General features: G+C 42.1%; 1 long non-coding RNA gene across 1 annotated transcript in view; it reads right to left on the bottom strand.

Moving 5' to 3' along the window:
• The window catches only part of LOC140512492 (uncharacterized), a 41,443-nt gene extending 29,851 nt beyond the window's left edge, over nt 1-11,592 (bottom strand). The window contains exons 1-2 of the long non-coding RNA XR_011969775.1: nt 11,382-11,592; nt 10,183-10,262 (exon numbers count right to left, since the gene is read on the bottom strand). This is a non-coding gene — a long non-coding RNA (uncharacterized lncRNA). The remainder of the gene's footprint in view (nt 1-10,182; nt 10,263-11,381) is intronic.
• Nucleotides 11,593-17,183: the final 5,591 nt, after the last annotated feature.

The raw sequence follows: 17,183 nt of genomic DNA on the forward strand, positions 1-17,183 counted from the left end.
AAGATTAGGGCAGAAAGTGGTCTTTGAGGTTATTCAGGCCAACCTCTTCCTTTTATAGATATCAACTGGATTAATGAATGAAAAAAAGCATTTATCAAACACTTACAATATACCAGCACAGTGGCAAATGCTGGGGATACAAATGCAAGCAAGCAATACAGTTCTTTCCCTCCAGGAGCTTACTTTCTGAATGTGAAGACAGCACATATAACTAGAGTTGGAAATGGAGGAGCAGTACTTGTACAATGGAATGGCATTGAAATGACCAGAAAGAGAAATGGCATGGTAACCCCAAAATCCAGATTAGAGGAGGAGAAAGCTCACCAATCAGACAGAACCCACGGTCATATAGGTGGAAGACCAGGATCCAGGTGGGAGATGCTGGTGCCATGGTATAGAAATAACGTCATTGTAGGCCTGAGATCAGGACTAGATGAGGAGAAAGTTCACTAGAGGCCAGAGTTTCAGAGGCCTAGGAAGAAGAATCAGTGGAATTAAGTGTGCCCTTTGGCTCTTCTAGCTCCCATTATCCTTTTTCATAGACTCTCCTTTCCCTTTGCCCTTCTCCCAACTGTAGAGGTTCTCTTTGGGGTCAAGCAGTCGATGAAAGTTAGACTGCCACTGACCTTATGAATCATGGTAGGATTTGAGAAGGGCCATAGAAGAGCTCTCTTCCCTAGAATATCTCTCTGACTTGGTCCTGGAGTCCCATTCATTCACTCCTTCTTCACCTGGAGTCATTGACATGCTGACTGGTTTAGAAGGCAGAAGATGTGATTTCCTTTTCCCACTTCTGTCAATATTGACCTCAGTGACCTTCATCAAATTCCTTGCTTGCTCTGGGGATTTTGTTATTACCTTGTCTAAAAAACAAGGTGGATGGATGAGATGTTCTCTAAGGTCCCCTCCAGCTCTAATTACCATGATTCTTTGAACTATCCTTGATTCACATTAAGCTTTTATTGGCTTAACTTGAATAAATTTATCCAGTTAGCTCATCAAAAGGAAGGAGACAAAGGCCGGGTAGTTTTGATTAGGGAAAGGAGGGATAGAACTTGGTAACAGAGAGTACCCTGAGAAACATAGCAGCAGGGAGAACTGGTTTCAGGGACTGAGAGGTGGAATTGGGAGGGAGGCCCAAATAGAGAGAAGGGCTATGAAAACCTGGGGGGAGGGCATACCCCATCTTAATTATTTTGCTGCAGCTGCCCCTAAGTCTATGCATCAGAGAAGATCATCCTAAAAGGAGCCATATTTGGAAAAAGAGGGGAAATGTAAAAAGAAGAATTTTCTTTTCTCCTTCTCCTCCTCCCTCTGCCTATTGGCCACTGACTCTCAGCTCTCGAAGAATGATTGCAAACGGCTCCAGTCTGCCTGTGCTCCACACCCTCCTAAAGAGCCATGCCTCATTACTGACATGTTCAGCATGCCTTCTCCTCCCTGGTTCAGTGGAAACTAAGCCCTTTCCTTGCCCTGGTTGCTATTAGCAACTGGGATCCCAGGTGCTAGTCCATCAATCAGTCTCTAGCTGCCTCCTGTTAAGTATTTCCAACCTCCCAGGAGCTGAGCACCAGGCCTTTTGCCTCAGTCTGGGCCCCAAGACTACCAAGGGTTTTCCTTCTCAACCTATTCTGTTCTGGTCCACCCTATTCCATTCAATAACCTTGCAGCAGGCACCTAATAATGCTTCAGGCCCTGTGCTGTCTGCTAAACAGTTGCAAACCCACCTCTCCTCCCTCTTCTGTTTTGTTCAGGGCTCTCTAGAGAACTCTTCCAAGACTCAGGCGGGTCAAGGCCAGGTTTATGTCATCGGCTTATAGAACGTTAGAGCTGGGAAACACCTTAGGCATTCTATTAATATTCTCTCACCATCGTATGGTGCTTTAAGGTTTATAAAGAACTTTGATTAGATGTTATGGGGTTGGAGAATGTTAGGGCCTGTAGTCTGGTCCCAAAGGGTGAAATAGACCAATCAGAGGTGGGGGAAGACGGATCTCCTCATATCCTAGCCAATCATGATGTGGGTCTCCAACACAACCACACCCAGCCTTATTCCCCAAGTCTAGTTTTCTCCCTCTGCTGTGCAAACTTCCAGCCTCCTTCCCCTTTTTGAACCACGCCCTGGACTCTCAGGGTAGTCATCGTCTGGGCAGCATCAGTGGCAGTTGCCAGTTGCCATTCTGAAAATCCCCTCCCAAGCATACCCACTTCCTACCTCCCATGTCACCTGATGACTGTAGGAGGGACCCTGGAAGAGGACGCTGTGCCTTGGTGACAGGTCACCCAGCAACCCTATTGTCATAAAGAAATTCAATTCAGCAGGCATTTACTCGGTTACCACTCTATGCTGTGCTGGGATACAAAAATGAGAAGCAGTACAGGTCCTGATCTCAAAGAGTTTACATTCCACTGGGGGAGATGGCTATGACACATCTACAAATACTAGTAATACAAAATAGTGTGACCCAGACAAAGCATTTCAGGGAAATCTGAAGAGGGAGGAATCTCTTTCAGATGGGGTGGCAAGGAAAGCTTCACAGAGGATCACTGAGAAGGAAGATGGACCTCATGGCTGAGCTATAGAGAAGGGTATTCCAGGCACAAAGGGGTATGCTGCACTCATGTTTGGAGGAAAGAAAAGGAAGGACACAACTGAAAAGAGCTAGTAGTTAGTGTGGCTGGAGCATTGCGTGTATGCAAGAAGGTAGGGAAAGTGGGCTCAAGTCAGATTCTAGACAGCCTTGAATGCAATTTTTTTTTTTTAATTTTACAATCAATATGTGGTACAGTGGATAGAATTATGGTCCTGGAGTCAGGAGGACCTGAGTTCAAATACAGTCTCAGACATTTACTAGATATGTGACCCTGGGCAAGTCATTTAGTCCTGTTTGCCTAAGTTTCCTCATCTGTAAAAATGAGCTGGAGAAGGAAATGGCAAACCACTCCAGCATCTTTGCCAAGAAAACCCCAAATGGGGTCATGAAGACACTACTGAAAAATGACTGGAAAATCAGGTGGGAGTCCCTCGAAGTTTTTGAGTGGTAAGTACAAGCACTCACAGACCTGTGACTTGGGTGTGCTAGCCTGCCTGGGTACAGCTGAGCCACTCTGTAGAACACTCACAACAAGGTGTAAGTAACATGATGAGACATCCTTAAATAGAGGGCTCTTCTGTAAGGTCCCTTCTAGCTCTGATTCTCTGAGTGTATGTGTGCCTTGGGAAGATTGTTTTGGCAACTAAGTGAAGAATGAGTTGGAGAAGGGGGAAACATTGTATATGACAGTCTTTTCATGTGAGGAAATCCAGGAACCAGACAACCTGGGAAAGGAATGCATTGTTGGGCAGTTAGATAAAGATCAAGGGAGGGAGAAATAGAATTGCCAGAGTTACCAGAATGTAACACAGACCACCTGAGCAGAAAGAGGAAATAGATGAGAAATTCAGGAAACATCCCAAGCCTGGCACATGATAGAGTAGTGACAAGCGACTTCAATTATCTGGACATCTGCTCAAGTTCCTCTCTGCCAAAAGCAAAGCAACTAATAATTTTCATGATGTGTCTTAATGATCATTTTGTCCTTCAAAAAGTAGAGGGACCCAGGGAAATTCTATTCTGGATCTGATTTCTACTTGCAGAGTGGAACTGCTTATGGGGTGGAAACGATAGGCACCTTGGGGGAAACTGACCACAGCTTCCTGGAGCTGGGGATGGAAAAGGAGAGGAAAGCCAGGCATAGGGTGACATGCATCCTGGATTTTAATAGAGTAAGTTTCAAAGGATTCAGAAGTGGAATGTATTATATGCTATGGACTGAAATTCTATAGGGGAAGTTAGCCGAAGAGAAATGGGAAATTCTCAAGAATTCTGAAGACACAAAGGGAAACAACTCCAATGAGAAAGAAAAAGAAAAATTGTCCAGAAAGATCTAGAAGAATGTACCAGGTGCTCACCAACCAACTTAGATTTTTAAAAGATTTGTGCAGAAGATGGAATCAAGTGCAAATAACAGACTATAACTAGGAGACTATGGCACATCAAATCAATATTACTATTGCTTCTAGAAAGGACCCTATATCTCCATTCACGTCCCTGTTACTTCATCCTCCTCTGACCACTATTCCCTATATTTATTGCCTTCTCCATGAGGGTGTAAACTCTTTGATCAGACTGACTCTTGCTTTTGTATTTTTATCTCTAAAACTAGGTACAGTCCCTAGTTCATAAGAGCTGAATAAAGGTTTCATTCATTCATTTATTCACAAGAATAAATAAATAAATTCGTCAGCTAGCTCAGATGAACTATATCCTTTAAGGCTGTGTTATTATCAGTGATATCTGAAATATCCTGGGAAATCAGAGAGAAATGAAGACAGCCAAGTATTGTCTTGATTTTGAAAAAGGGGAAGAGAATTGATTCGACTGATTTGGCAACCTATAGATCAATGAGCTTGACTTGAATTCACTGGAAATGTCTAGAATGACTCATTAAAAAGATATTGGCCAATTAGAAAAGGAAGCAGCGATTACAAAGAATCAGCATGGCTTAATCAAGAATAGGTTCTTTCAGACAAATCTCATTTCTTTTTTGACAAGGTTTCTAAACTGGTAGATTATGAAAATGCTAAAGATCCTGTTCACCTAGATTTTGCCAAAGAATTCCATAAAGTATCTCAAACTATTCTTGTAGAAAAGATTTCAAAATTGAACTAAATGATAATACAATTAAATGATTTTGGAACTGGTTGAATGAGCTAGCTAGATTCAAAAGAATAGTCTCTAATGGGTCAATGTCAGCTTGGTAAGGGGTCTCTAATGGGTGCCCTACGGATCTTCCTTTAGCCTTCTGTTTCACTTCTAGCTCTAAGCCCATGAACCCATGTTTCACATTCTCATAAATTCCTTCAATAATAGCACTTGCTATGTTTATGTTCATGGTGATATGCTAATAATGATATGCTCATCAAATTGTAGGGAAAACTAACACCCTGGATGACTGACTTAGTATACAAAAAGGTCTTAGCAGGCTAGAGTATTGGGCTGAACATTATAAAATGAAGCAGAATGATGGTAAATATAAAATCTTATTTATACTTGAATTCAAAAAAATCAACTTCACAGGTGCAACATGGGGAAGGTATAGTTAGACAATAATTTGCCTGAAAAAGATCTGGACTTTTTTAATGGGCTTAAAAATCAGTGGAAATCATCAAGCCCCAGCAGCAAAAACAAACAAAACCCTAATGCAATCTTGAACTATATTAAGAGAGACATAGTTTCCAAGAATAAGGAAGTAGTACATCTTCTCTATTCTGTCCTGTTCAGACCACAAATGGAGTGTTGTGCTCAATTCTGGATGACTCATTTTAAGAAGGACATTGATAAGTTAAGAAGGTTCAGAGTCTATAACACATAAGGATCAGCTGAAGGAAATGGTGTTTTTTCACCTAGACAGGACTCAAAGGTCCCATGATAACTGTCTTCAATTTGAGATGCATGTTGCAAAGAGGTCAAGTTAGGTTTGATGTCAGGAAAAATTTCTTGACTTTTAGACCTGTCCAGATTTAGAATGAGTGGCCTTGGGAGGTGATGAGTTCCCTTTCACTGGAAATCTTCAAAAGAGTCTAGCTGACCACTTATTGGACATTTTATAGTCGGTATTGCATTTGTGTGTGGATCACAATAGATAGCCACTGAGATGCCTTCAATTTTGTGTTAGCTGGAACAAACATTTCCTCCACAGCAGGAAGTTCCTTACCCAGGTGCCAAGCTCTTTGGAACATAGAGCAGTCCCAGCTAGCCAGGTCCTCAGGCTTAAATATGTGTTTTGAACCATATTTCCTGGTCATTGAGGGATACATCTCTGTTAGTGACCTAATTAGGATCTAAAAGATAATGAAAATCCAAATACTTAACTACTTTCAGTCAGTTTCCATTTGGATCAGTACCCTTCTAGCAAAATTACCAAGGGTTTTCAAGGTTCAGGGTCTCCTTAATTTCTTGACTCCAAAATTCTTTTGCCCTCTCCTGTAGATGGTTAGGAGGAGGAAAGGCTCAAGTACCCATTTGCTCTGGATCAAACTAAATCTAACATGACTGCCCTTTAAATACTTAAATACTGGGAATAGCTCCTTAAGTCACTCAGGATAAAGGTCCACAGTGGTCCTGTTCTCCATGTAACTTGTTTTGAGGTACCCTCATCATCCCGGTTACCTTCTTCTGTAGGTATTCCGGTTTGTCAGTGTCCCTCTAAAATCCCATACCTATAACTGAACATAATAATGCAGATAAGGTTTGATAAAAGATATTAGGACACACTTGTATTAATATAGCCTAAGAGAACAATAGCAGTCTACTTTAGTCTTGTTATAGTTATGGATGTTCGCTGCTTAAAAATAAGAGAATACTTTTGTTTAACACAGAAATGACTTTAAAATCGTAAGTCCCAATAGACAGGTTGACAATATCCTGAATCAAATTTTACCATTCTTAGAAATATTCATTCATGAGTCCTTCTCACACTAGGGGAAGAATAACCAAACACTTAGCAGTAATGAACACTAATTCTCCAAAGTACAGGAATGGCAGGAGGAGGGAGGAAAGGAGGAAGGAAGAAGGAATATTTTCTACTTTTCGAACTCTTCTCATGTTCTTACAACGATCTTTCTTCCATATTTAGTTTCTTTTTGTTTCATATAGGAACTATTTTGTCCCTTTTTACATGAATAAACTGGAGTACCCAAGGATACAGAGCTAGTAAGTGTCAGAGGTACACTTGGAACTCAAGGCTTCCTGGTTCCAAGTCCACCAATATTAACTGCTATCCCATGCTACTTCTCAGTTTGGGAAAGGCACAACTACCTGGTTCATTTGAAATAGAACCATGCTTTGCTATCTCTGTGGTTTAAGGGTTGGAAGTATTACTAAAAAAAATTGGGGAAATTTTGAGTGGACATGATTTTAGACCTACAGATGGATGACTTCTTCCACAGAATGAGGAATAGCTATTGTCTATTACCAAAAGATGGCAGGACTACAGCAATGTAGGTAGATGTGTCTAGTGTGGTATCAATAAGAACAAAAAAAAGGGGGGGGGTGGATTCAGAAGACATTTTGAAGGAAAAAAGGGAATAAGGAAGAGTCAAAGAAAATCCCAAAGTTACTAGCCTGAGAGAAAGAATAGCAGTGCCCAACACAAAAACAAAGTATTTGGAAAGAAAACTGCATTTGGGATGATGTTGTGATTAGAGGGACAGATAAGCTTAAATTTAGACTTTTGAATACTGAAATCACAGAGGGATAGCCAAACAGACAAAGGTCTGGGGTCAGAGCTCAAGTGAAAAATTCAGACTGTTTTGTGAGTTATCCACTTGGAGGTTATAAATGAAACCATGACAATGGATGAGAACTTCAGTGACAGCAGCAGCATAAGGCAACAGAAAGAATACTGAACCTGCAACCCAAAACCCCAGGTAACTGATAAAAGTGCAGCCCTGGGCAAACCACTCTGACCTCCAGTTTGTTTATCAGTAAAATGATTGTCCTTTCTTCCTTCCAGCTCTTACATTCCCTGAGTCGATGACCATTATTAAATACCTGCTGTATGTGAGAGACACTATACTAGGTGCTAGGAACGCAAAAATAAAAAGGAAATTGTTCCTTCCCTCTAGGAGCTTACATGGGGACAGCCATTGCAAAGGCACAGAGTTGATTAACAGAATGGAATGGGGGAGGGAGGTTACAAAGGAAAGAGAAGGCTGAGGGCAGAGTTCTAGAAACACTCAAGGTTAGAGATGGAGAGGAGAATTATGATAAAGCTAGAAAAATGAAATGGCATGCAAAGTAAGAAGGGGGCAATTGGTTTTGTTTAATCTTAAAAGGCTGGTAAACTTTATCAAAGTGCTACAGAAACAGAAAAGAATGAAGACAGAAAAAAGGACACTGGATTTGGCAAGATGGGGGTCAGTGGTGATCAGTTTCAATAGACTAATGCGACCAGAAAAAATGTTACAGGAGCATTAAGATGGGAAGAAATGGGCCACAGTGTGGTGAAATGTGGTGTTTTGGGAAGTGAATTTTCTCACGACTCAAAGGACTACGGTTCAAACGTCAGCTTTTCTAATTGCAACCTCTGTGACCTTCAACTATGGGTCTAAGTTTCTTTATACTTAACTGAAGAGATTGGATTAGACCATGGGTTTGGAGCTGAGAAACCATCAAGTCAGATCCCCCTCATTTTACAAATGAGGAAAGTAAGGTACAGAGAAGGTAAGGCATTTGCCCAGGGTCACATAGTTAGGAAATGTCTGAAGCAGAATTTGAGCCCAGGTGGGTGTTCTAGACTCCAAGTCCAGAGCCCTGTCCACTACATTAAACAAATTCTAAAGCCTATGAAACCCAACAGTGATGGTGAGGTTCCAGAAGAGTCAGGAAGAAATAGGGTTCAGGTATAAGTACTCCAGTTTTTCTATGAATCAATGGTCTTATGAATATTGGTACTCAATGCATGTTACAACCTATCCTTGCCTTTCCATTCTGTGTGACTCGGGTGTCATGTATCTCATATGTCATATGCCATGCCTCACATGGCATGTATCACATATGTCATATGTGGCATGAAACAAATCTCAATATATTTATGATGTCATCGTGCATCACATATGCCGTATATGTAACATAACATGAAACATACAACCCGTAATGCATTTCCATGTATTCATATGGCATGGGTGTCATATATCACTATGTCAAACAACACATGTGCCACATATGTCGTGTATCACACAAGTCCTTTCACAATGTGCCATGTGTCACATATGTCACATCACATGACATGCATGCCACATAACACGAAACAGGAAACATGTAACATAAGCCCCAGGGGCAAGGTCATTGACTCCTGCCCCACCACACTCTTAGTCTTTCCATCCCTGGAAGATTCTATAATTCTGAGAAGGCTTTGATTGTAATCCTGGCGAAACAAACCAAACCAAAAAAAACCAACAGACTCCTAAGTCTGCTTTCCAAGGACTGATCCAGCCCTGTGATGAGTCGCAAAAGATAGAGATAGGAAAAGTCTACAGACAAGAACCTCCAAATTAAAGCAACGCTTGGTCATCTTGCTTTGGCACATAAGAGAAATTGTACTGGAAAAACACAATGCAAATCTGCAGCAAGATGCAAAGATGCCTGGGACAGGAGGTAGATTTTCTTATGAAAATTTTCTTTAGCTTGTACCTATTCTGAGCCTATGTGGTTTTTTTTGGCCTCTAATCGGTAGCAACTTTTTTTGGACTTTGGATTTAGCAGCTTGTTGGGGATTTAATTATTGGGACGAGGTTTAACCTTTCACACTGATTTCAGAGATCATAGGGTTTAGAACTAGAAGGGACCTTAAAGGTCATTTAGAATCAACTCCTGCAATTTAAGACAAGGAAACAAGGCCCAGAGAGATCAAATGATTTGCCCAAAGTCACATAGATAACAAGGAACAGGACTGGGGTTTGAACTCAGGTCATCTGATGGAACATGTCACCACATTCCCCTTCCCCTCCATCACACAGAGCCAGAAAGGAGTAACACAGCAAATTGATAAGAAGTTAATCATCATACCATGGTCAGTGAATCCACTACTCTCTCACCACTATAAGATGTATTAATTCACACTAAGGTATGAATGATTGACATTAGATATTTCCAAGCTGTTAGCAGAGCAGCAAAGATGAAGGACTTCAGAATGGAACAAAGGAGAAAAAACGGAAGCCTGCAGGGGGAGGCAGGCTTTCTTGGGGTGTTCCTAGCTCGAAATAACCAGAAGGGTTAGCAGCGGTCACAAGAGTGGGGTATGAAGTACAGAAAGGGGAATGGGAAGGCAGGGAAAATGAACTTGACTGCCCAGGGCTGTTTCAGAAATCTCAACGGAACAATTTTAAAAAGAAAACCAGGAAGGCATGTTTTTAGCTTATATTCGGGGAACACGATGGAATTTTCAGCAATTTTTTGGTGGGGCCTTGGCTGTGAGATCATAAATATCCTGGGGCCAGACGTAGGGCCTGACCTTGTCCTGTCCTCTCTACCCTTTTTTCTTCCCACCCTCCATCCTGGGTTCAAGGTCTTCTGGCGCTTCATTTTTTGTGTATTTCCAGAGCCTAACTGGGTGTGTGAAACAAAGTATGTGAATTACCTTCCAGATTGGACAGAATCAAAAAGGAAACAATCCCTGCTCTCCAGGAGTTGATACTCCTTTGGGGGAATCCACAGTGCCTATAATACAAAAAACAGACAAGATTAATTCAAAGTGATTGGAGAAGAAAACAATAACGGAGTGTGAGAGAAGACCCTTCAAGAGAGCCTAGGTGGGAGCTAAGTGGTCCAAGAGAGAGATGAGGAAGGATAGCATTACAGGTATGAGGCATAGCATGTACAAAAGCACTGAGGTGGGAGATGGAGGGTTATGTACAGGAAGTAGGTCAGTTAGATTGGAACCCAGAGTACGTGATGATGGGTAATGTGTAATCAGCCTAGACAGGTAAAGTGGAGTCAGGTAAATAATAATAATAATATTTATATAGCATTTTAGGGTTTGCAAAGCACTTTGCTTGTTTTATCTCATGTGTGCATCACAAAAATCCAGGAACCTAAGGTTGATAGAGGTTAAAGAACTTGACCAGGGTCACACAACTAGCAAGTGTGAAAGCCTTCAAGTGCCAGAGAAGCTTGTATTTCATTATAGAGGTGTGAGGAAGTCACAGAAGCCTCTTTAGCCCAGGAGTGACATGGTGAGAACTGTGCTTTAGGGCCATTGATTGAATAGTTGTGTAGAGGGTGGATTAGAGCAGGTGTGGGCCAGATCCCAGGGGTGGAAAGACCAGCTAGTAGGTTTTTGTCTTATTTAGAATGTGGAAAAGGAGGAGAAACTGAGATTTCTGGAGCCTGGGACCTGCCAAGGGGACATTGCTGCTTGAAATTACCAGGGAATAGGGTGATAAGGAACTGAATTAGAGGGTCTGTGATGTTGAGTGGAGAGAAAGCAAGGGATGAGAGTCATTTGTCATGGGAGGAGTCTTTCTAAAATATTTTCTGTGAAGCAGACTCCTTTTCACTGGCTTTTCTGTCACACCTCTGGTTCTATTTAAGGGGGTCCGTGCTAAAAAATTGGGTCTTGCCTCAACTGCTAAGGCAAGGTCAGTGCCATGAGGGTTGGGGGGACTTCAGGTGACTGGGGCAGGAAGGAGTGAAGAAAGGGTACCTCTGTCAGCTGGTGCTAAAAGCAGCTCCTGCCCTCTGCCCCTTCTCTACTTTTACACAGCCCCCTCCAGCTCTCTTTTCCTCGTCTTGTTCTGTTCAAAGCTGCCCTTGCTACTCTCTTTAACCTGGTCTCACCCGGATACAGATATCCTGGGGTTTGGGGGAAGGCGGACAGATGAGGGCCAAGACAGGGCGATTTGCTCAAGCCAGCACCACAATACCAATCCCCAGGTGACCAGACCAGATGTGCCCAGCTGAGATGGAACAAATCAGGGCTTCCTTCTGGGGCCTCTTACCAGGCCAGCAATAGCCCTCCCTTCTCCCAGCCCCACTCTTGTTCTCATCCTCATCACTAACCCCAGCTGAGCTAAAATAACACATGCAAAAATCACTTATGGGTCATTTGGTATGGAGAGAAAACACCTGGCCTGTCTGTGTTAGCCTTGGGGGGGGAAGGTTGGAGATTAACCAAGAAAAATGAGGTGGTCAAGCCCCATAAAGAGCCCCAAGAGAAATACTCGGGGACTGTTACTATTTATTTTTTCCTCAAGGGGATGGTTTCCTAAGGAGACTTCCCAGGGATATAGATCTCACTTTCCTCATTTTCTTGACTTTTCTTTTTGGGCAACAGCAGTGCTATAACTAACGGTTTTTGTAAGTTTTACAAAATGCTCCCTCCATTCAGTCTGGTGGGGAGGGGAAGGGGAAGGGGGCTGTGAGATTCAGGGACCCCTTGAGGCCGGTTTGGCGAGGGCTCTCTGCAGGCATGTGCTGTAGCCAGCCCAAAGAGGAGAGCAAGACTTGTTCATTTTGCCACAGAAGCGCTGATGCCTTGGGAATCTGCAAATGCTGCAAATCACAGCTTGTTTATTGTTTTCTTGATTTTCTAGACTTCAAAAAGTGATGGAGGAAATGTTAATAATGTGCATTAAAATTCAAAGTGCGTCCTGTTTACATTTTTCCCCCCCAGAGAGCCAGTTGTTAAACATTTACTAGTATACTCCCCTTCCTCCACCTGTGGTGACTGGGGCGGGGTGGGGGGGAGGGGGATGAGGAGGGGTAGCTGCCATTTTTTAGTATCCTATTTTTACTAACTACTCTTTGTAAGTAAATACTAAGCTTAGTTGTCTCTATGTTGTTTAAGGGTGACCCAGGTAAATTTTGGTGCCATTGAGGAAAGTGCCAGTTGCCTTTACCTAGTTCAGGGGTGGAGAACCTGTGGCCCCCAGGCCACATGGGGCCCTCTTGGTCTTTAAGTGCAGTCCTTTGTCTAAATCCAAACTTCACAGAACAAATCCCCTCAATAAAAGGATTTGTTCTTTGAAACTTGGACTTGGTCAAAAGGCTGTACCCAAGGACCTTGCAGGCCATACATGGCCTCGAGGCTGCAGGTTCTCCACTCCTGCTGAAGAAGAACAAATGGATTTTTTTCCCCTCATATTGGAAAGGCAGGCATTCCATGAGCAATTCTGAGATGACCTAGCACTATTTTGTTTTGTTTTGTTTTGCTTTGCCTAGTTCCCTCTATTGGCCAACAGAGAATGAAAGAGAGTTGTTGGATATTTGCCTGCCTATCATTCCTGAGTAAAGGAAAGAATAATTTTTCCTGGGCCAATGAGTAGGGTAAGGATGGGAAGAAGAAAGAAAAGGTTCTGGATAGTTGGAGCAGACCAGACTTTGGAGCCACCAATGCATGTTAATCGGATGTTTGCCTGTAGGCTCTCTGGTCAAAGGGGCTGTCAAATACATAACAAGATGGCAGCCCTTGCTTAGGAGACCCCTCATCTTCCCAGAGTATTAGCAGTGTGTCTCTGATAGACTCTCTTCACTGTAAGGCCTCGTGAACATAGGAAACAATAGTGGGGGCAAGGGTGCTGATTGTTCAGAGACAGAGACAGAGGAGATGGAGAGAGGACAAGGAGATCAAAAAGGAGACTCCTACCTTGCTGTAGGTGATGAGGGTCTCAGCCAGGGTGAGCTGGATAATCATGCTTGTTTACTACCAGGTGTAAGATTGAACTTGTCCAGAGTCAGGAGAGAGTAGAACATGGGGAATTATACCTAACCAATAGTGATGCTATCAGCATGAGGCATCTACCTCAGAGGGTCCCAGTACTCTCAGGAGAAGCATGAACAGGAGGTGTTTCTCCTTACCAGCTCCTAAGAGGAAGTAACAAGACTCACTGCCAATCCTCCCATACTTTTAGGTACTGAGGCTAGGACAGTAATCCACTAAATAAGTCATTAACATCCCTTGAGGTCCTTGGCTAACAGAAATTCCAGATTGAGGCAAGACAGAAGCAGAGATGAGTAGACTTATTTCCTCTTAAATTAGAGGCATAAGAAGGAAGTTTTAAAAAATGGGAGATGTTGGAAAGGTAGCTGTTGATTTAACCCTTTGTTGTTCAACTTGCCTTTGTTTCAAGAAATTGACATTTATCTTCCTACGATGTCACCTGTTTAATTGTAAGCTTGATTAGGGGGAGATCCAGTGAAAAACAGGGGTTCATGAGTGATGGTGCTCATGGAAAGATGGTGCATCCAAACAATTCCAGGAGCACCTTTGTACTACTTCATGGCTCATCTTCCCAACAGGATTGTAAGCTCACGGAGGAAATGGAACAGACTCCTCAGTAAGACTAGGGCTTGGCTCGCAGATACCAACATAGTGCCCCATGTATAGTAAACTCTCAGCCTAGCGCTGGACCTGGAATCAGGAAGATGAAAGTTTAAATCTGGCTTCAGGCCCTTTCCCACTGGGTAAATCACTTAACCACTGTCTGACTCAGTTTCCCTATCTGTAATATAGGAATAAGAACAGCACTTCCCTCCCAGGGTTGTCGTAAGGATGAAATGAAGTAATATTTGTATAAGTGCTTACAACGCTATAGAAGTGCTTTCTATAATAATGATGCTGCTAGTGGTGATAACGAGGGTGATTATATTTTTTTTGCTGAACTGAATTTGTTGAGTTGACCTTGAATGAGCAAATAGAGAGTATGAATTGTGAAGACTTGGAGTCCTTCTAACCCCTCTGTAATGAAGGGCTATTGGCCCCATACACCATTTTGGCATAGGGCCAAAGTGAGACCTGGTAATCTCCATCATATCTCTGTCTTCTCTGCCCCAAGGGACAGAGAATGATGGATCTCCTTGCCTTTCCCATGCCTCACTTTTTTTTAGATGACTTGGGCATAGAAAACGATAAATAACATCACCAATGATTATGTCTTGTAGTTAATTGACTGTGTAACATAGGCTACAAGCCCATAGGCAGTTACATCATGTTAAAGGCAATTAATCACACTGATCTCAGTCCGACTACTAGGTTACATTAGATCTTGGAGCACTGAGCCATGCTGCTACATAGCAGCTTTTCATTTCTCAGCTTAATTCCCTCTTTACTCCTTTAAACATGCCAGAGCTTTCCCATGTTTTAAAAACAAAACCAAAATAAATCTTTCACTAGACCTTGCCATCCCATCAAGTTATCATCCTCTATTTCTCCTCCTTTTCTCAGTCAAGCTCCCCCCAAAATAAGTTATACACAGTTGATGCCTTCACTTCTCTCGTTCACTCATCAGCCTTTTAGAGTATTGCTGACATCATCATTAGACTGAAAATGCTTTCTCTCAGATCACCAATGATCCTTTATTTGCCAAATCTCATGGCTTATTTCGGTCTCATCCTTCCTGATCCCTCTAGCATTTGTCTCTCCTAGATTTGACACTCCTCCTGGATATTTTTCTTGGCTCTGTTCCTGACTGTTTCTCATCCTACTTGTGTATCCATTCTTTCTCTGTCTTTTTTGATGACATTATCAGGTTTACTCCCCAAATGGTGAGTGTTCTCCAAAGCTCTGTCTTGGGCCTCCCTCTTTTGTTTTGGCACTGCCTCTCTTAATGACTTTATCAGCTTCCACTGGTTTAATGACCATTTCTATGCTGACAACTCACAGGTCTACAACCCAGTTCCTTTCCTTAGGTTTCGTTCTACATCACCAGCTATCTATTGGACATTCCAAACTGGATGTTGCAGAGATATCTCAAGATCAGCCTAAAAGAGAGCTCATTATCTCCATGCTCACCCTCACCCCAACCCACCTAGCTCCCAAATTTCCCTAATCCTCTTGAAGACACCCACTTTTTCCAGTCTCCCAGACTCCTAGCTTTGGCATCACCTTTGATCCTCCATATAATTCGTTACATGTTAAATCTTTCCATTTCTATTTCTATAGCATCTTGCCCATCTGTCCCCTTATTTCTACTCACACAGCTTAGGTCAGGCCTTCATTACCTCTTGCCTAGATTATTACAAGCCCCTCCTAATTGGTTTCCCTACCTCAGGTGTCTCCGAACTCCAATCCCTCCTCCATAGAGCTGCCAGTGATTTTCCTTCAGCTCTGATCTGACTCAGTGACTCCTCTAGCGGCCTCCTATTGTCTCTAGCATAAAATAAAACTCATCTGTTTAGCTTTTAAAGCCCTTTAAAGCCCTTCCCAACTTATCTTTTCAGATACATTATTTGGCCCTTCCACATACTCTTTAATCCATTCAAATTGGCCTTCTCTCTGTTCCTCATACAGAGCACTCTACCTCCTGTCTCCAAACATTTATACTGACTGTATCCCATATCTGGAATGGATAACCTTCCTTCTTCTCTCAGAATACAGCTCAAGCATCATTTGATGTATTTCTTGACACCCTCCCCCCCAACTGCTAGTACCCTTGCTGTCAAACTACCTTGCATTTAGCTATTTTGCGTTGCTTTGTTCACCTCTGTTCTATATATGGTCTTCTGTGTCCTTATTGTTTCCCTGGGTTTGTAAATGTAAAACTTGCAAGTAAGGCTCATTTGTATTTATATCTCCATTGTCTGCCATAGTATCTGGCGCACATTAGGTGTTCAGTAAATACTTGTTGATTAGGAACGACCTTTTGGTAGAATTGAAGGAACACTGGATTTAGAGGCAGAAAACCTGAGTTTAAATCTCATCTCCAATGTGGATTGACCTCTCTGGAGTCCAGTTTTCACAACTATCAAACAAGGATGTTAATAATTGTACTGCCTGCCTCACAAGATTGTTGTGGGGAAAGCACCACTGTGAGTAGGCGCTATTATATATCTAGATATTCTATAAAATTATATATTATTATATTATATGTAACATATACCATATTATCTTATATCTTACATGTAATTATATGAAGTCTAGCTTTTCTATGTCAACCTATAATGATAACAGCTAAGTCAGCTAATGATGACCAGATTTGTGTTCTGAAAGCTCTTTGCTTTCATGTTCTCAGTTTATATGAGGTAGTTTCCACAAGTAATGTTTTACAGCAGGCAACCTGATGATACAGGAGATAGACCATTGGCCTGGAGTCAAGAAGATCCTCAGTTCAAATCCAATCCCAGACATTTATTAGCTATGTGGCCCTGAGCAAGTCTCTTGACTTCTCTTTGCTTGCCTCTGTTTCCTTAACTACAAAATGAGGCTAATAATGGCACCTCCCTCCCAGGGTTTTTATGAGATTTAAATGAGATAATATAGTGCCTGGCACATAACAGCTCCTATATAAATGCTTATTCCCCTTCCTCCTTATATCCCGATTGGTTCTCTAAGCAGCATTGTGTATAGCCTGGTCTTTATGAACTGCCCCATCACTGTAGACTCCTTGAGGACAGAGACTGAAGTTACATTCATACAAGTATTTTAAAGTTTCTAAAGCACACTGCAGATATTATTTCCTTCGATCATTACATTCTGGGAGGAAGGTGATAGTGCCATACTCATTTGACAGATTAGGTAAACTGAGGGTCAAAAAAGAGAGGTCCTAACTCTCATGAATCAGAGTTTCTTGGTTTAAATTCACCTCTGCCACTTACTGTGTGACCACAGACAGGTCTTTTAACTTCTTCTGGCCTAATTTTTCT

This window comes from Notamacropus eugenii, chromosome 6 (genome assembly GCF_028372415.1).
Source record: "Notamacropus eugenii isolate mMacEug1 chromosome 6, mMacEug1.pri_v2, whole genome shotgun sequence".
Lineage (NCBI taxonomy): Eukaryota > Metazoa > Chordata > Mammalia > Diprotodontia > Macropodidae > Notamacropus > Notamacropus eugenii.